This window comes from Bos taurus, chromosome 8 (assembly GCF_002263795.3).
Source record: "Bos taurus isolate L1 Dominette 01449 registration number 42190680 breed Hereford chromosome 8, ARS-UCD2.0, whole genome shotgun sequence".
In the NCBI taxonomy this organism is placed as follows: domain Eukaryota; kingdom Metazoa; phylum Chordata; class Mammalia; order Artiodactyla; family Bovidae; genus Bos; species Bos taurus.
In genome coordinates, this window is record NC_037335.1 from 17,433,321 (window position 1) to 17,437,220 (window position 3,900).

The 3,900-nt window shown below is 48.2% G+C and overlaps 1 pseudogene; it reads right to left on the reverse strand.

Moving 5' to 3' along the window:
- Positions 1 to 905: 905 nt before the first annotated feature.
- On the reverse strand, positions 906 to 1,950 carry LOC101904667 (V-type proton ATPase 16 kDa proteolipid subunit c-like; annotated as a pseudogene).
- Positions 1,951 to 3,900: the final 1,950 nt, after the last annotated feature.

Genomic DNA, 3,900 nt, shown 5'->3' on the forward strand with positions numbered 1-3,900 from the left:
CCAGGGACGGGGGAGCCTGGTGGGCTGCCATCTATGGGGTTGCACAGAGTTGGACATGACTGAAGCGACTTAGCAGCAGCAGCAGTGTGTATCTTTTAATCCACACTTCTCATTTATCCTTCCCTACTCCCTTTCCCTTTTGGTAACTTTAAGTTTGTTTTCTATGTCTGTGAGTCTATTCTGTTTTATAAATAAATTCATTTGTATTATCTTTTTATATTCCATATGTAAGTGATGCTGTATAATATTTGTCTTTTTCTGTCTGATTTACTTCACTTGGTATGATATTCTCCAGGTCTATCCATGTCACTGCCAGTGACAATATTTCATTCTTTTGTATGGCTGAGTAATATTACATTTTATAAATATACCTCATCTTCTTTATCTGTTCATTGATGGACACTTAGGTTGCTTCCCTGTCTTGGTTATTGTGTGTAGTGCTGCTGTGAGCATTGAGGTGCATGTATCTTTTTGAATTAGTGCCCAGGAGTGGGATCACTGGATCACATGACAAGTCTATTTCCAATTTTTTAAGGAACCTCTGTACTGTTTTCCATAGTAGCAGCTCCAATTTACATTCCCTTCACCAGAACAGGAGGGTTCCCTTTTCTTCACACCCTCCCTTTATTACTTGATGATGGCCGTTCTGACCTGTGTGAAGTGATGTTTCATTATGGTTTTGATTCGCATTTCTCTAATAATTCCTGATGCTGAGCACCTTGCAGGTGCCTGTTGGCCATCTGTATGTCTTCTTTGTAGAAATGTCTATTTAGTTCCCCTCCCCCCCACCCTCCCACCCCCCGCTTTTTTTTTTTCTGGTCACATCTGAGAGCTTTATTGGACACGGAGCGGCACCAGGGCCCACGGGCCCGCACACTGGCCCGCGGCCGGGGGCAACCAGGGCTGCAAGAGGTGGTTCCATCCAACGGGTCTCAGGGTAAACGGTAACCACACAACGCAACAACAGTCTACCTAAGGTTACTATAGAGTTGGGAGACGGAGAGCTGCTCCACAGACGTATGAACAGGTCAAATCTTTATAAATAAACATCCAGTGAAGAGAAAATGACAACTCTAATTCATCTTTATACACAGAGCACTCTAGGGCAGATGGGCGGGGGCGGCCGGAGGCCGGCGTCCTCACTGGTCAGGGCCGGGGTGGGGACTGGTGGGCCCAGATGTCCACAGCACGGGGCGGGGCAGGCAGGGGCGAGGCTGGGGCAACAGACGGTGGGCACTGGGACACTGCGCATTTACAAGACCGACTACTGGCGGGCGGCTGCCCCGTGCGTGTGTCAGGCTGTTCGTTGTGGAATGAGAAGGGGGTGGTCTTGACATCAATTGTATTCTGTGGCTGGCGGCCCGCAGGGCTACTTTGTGGAGAGGATAAGGGCGACGATGAGACCGTAGAGGCCGAGCACCTCGGCGAAGATGAGGATGAGGATCATGCCCACGAAGAGCCGCGGCTGCTGGGCGGTGCCACGCACGCCTGCGTCCCCGACAATGCCGATGGCGAAGCCCGCCGCCAGCCCGCTCAGGCCCACGCTCAGGCCCGCGCCCAGCTGAAGGAAACTCCTGTAGAGACTGATGCCGTCATTCAGGGAGTTGGCGATGAGGACTGCCACCACCAGACCATAGATGGCGATGATCCCCGCCATGACCACCGGGATGATGGACTTCATGATCATCTCTGGCCGCATGACAGACATGGCTGCGATGCCCGTGCCGCTCTTGGCTGTACCGTAGGCGGCGCCCCGGGCGCTGAAGACCGTGGCGGCTGAGGCACCCATGACCGCGAAAAAGGAAGCCTACTCGGGGCCGTTCTTGGCCTCGGACATGTCTGCGGGTGGGGAGGGGGCGAGTTCAGCGGACCGAGGCCGGGGCGAGGTCGGGCCGGGCGCAGCGGGCGGCGGGCTGCGCGAAGCGAGCTGTCCGAAGGCTGCGAAGGCCCCATTTTTTGATTTTTTTTTTTTTGATATTGAGTTGTATGAGCTGTCAAAGAAACAGTGAGGAATTTACAGGATAAAGAAACTTAGATTTGGCATGTGTAATTTGTAAAGAATCTAAACAGAGTTTGGGTTTGGCGTAGTAAACAAAAAAAGTAACAGGAGGCTTCTTGGCTGTAATTCTGTCTCCACTGTAAAGCCGTCTTACTTTCAGATGCAGGAAATGCACTTTTTTTTTTTGGCTGTGCTGGATTTTCATTGCGGCATGCAAGCGCTCTAGTTGTAGCACATAGGCTTAGTTGCCATGTGGCACATGGGACCTTAGTTCCCCGAGCAGGGATTGAACCCATGTCCCCTGCCTCAGAAGGTGGATTCTTAACCACCAGGCCACCAGGGAAGTCCCTGGGAGAGCACTTTTCACATGAGAGATTTATTTTCTGCTTTTCAGGGAGACAGAAGAGGCTCAGAATTTTCTTCTTGGGTTCACTGCTTCTCAAGCAACTTCAATTCAAATAATTAATATGCCATTGTAGCATATTTTGCGGTGGCCCACCCTCAGCCCCAACATCATGTTACAAGAAACCTATTACAATGTCTTTCCAGAGAAAAAATGTGTAAATATGGGATCATTGAAAAGATCAGACTGTCCTCCATATTTGTGCTTTGCTTTCAAGCATTATCATTTAAGAAGAATAGAGGATTCTCTAATTAAAGAGCAACCTTGACCTAAAGAGGTATTTTACAATGTTGTGTTAGTTTCTAAAGCAATTATACTCCAATAAAAAATAATAAGAAAAAAAATGACGGCTGAAGTAGGTGGTCCATTAGGGAGGGGCTTGAAAAAGTTTGTTTATTTATAAAGATTATTATAATGATTTCATTACTGTCTCATTTTTTAAATAATGAAATCGGATATGAAAGTAAAAAATAATAGAGGTGTTTTAAACATATTATTGTTCAGTTAAGAGAAAACAGACTGTTCTACGTATTTATAAGGGCTTTCCCAGTGGCTCAGCAGTAATTTGCCTGTAATACAGGAGCTGCAGGAGACTCAGTGATATTCTCCAGATCCAGGGTTTGATCCATGGGTCGAGAAGATTCCCTGGAGGAGGGCATGACAACCCATTCCAGTACTCTTGCCTGGAAAATCCCATGGAAAGAGGAACCCGGTGGGTTACAATCCATAGGGTTGCAAAGAGTTGGACACGTCTCAGGTGACTTAGCCTGCATGCAGGCATGCGTTTATAAGTAACAGCTGGGGAGGTGTGGGGGAAGGTTGAGGGTTGGCAGAGACAGAAATAGCACTCACATTCTAGGCTTTGTTGGCTCACGCGGAATTTGGGAGGAAAGCACATCCTCCTTGATGACACAGCGGAGGAGCTTACTCCTGTTCCCAGCTGGCCTCACGACAGGCTCTTTTCTGTCTCACACATTCAGCCCCGAGAGTCAGGTGATGACTCCGGCCACCCTGCTTCGGGCACTGTGCCGCCCGTGTTCCTTTACAAGGCCTGGCTCCCAGCTGTTTCACGGTGGAGGCATCTGACACTCTGATAAATGAACAGGCCATTGGATATTCCATCCAACAGAGGGCAGTGGCTCACTGAAACTCTCACATATTTGCTCTGAAAATAGATTTTCCTGAAACTTTCCACTTAAATAGCTGGGATTAACTTTCAGTGAGGCCAACCTAGTGGCAACTAAGCAGAGCATGTAACCCCAGATGGTTGGGCAGCCACACGTGGTCACAGTTCTGCCTTAATTCGCTGCTGATTACTTCCTTTGAAATTTGCAACCAGATTCTAAACTATTCACCTTTCAACATCTGGAAATGCTGAGCGCATTTGGTCATTTATTCGTCTTGTTTAAGCTGTACACCCGGGTTGGGTAAGACTGTATTTGCCAAAGCAGGGTAGACATCACTGAAAGATTAGCCCTTCTGAAACACTCTTCTAACC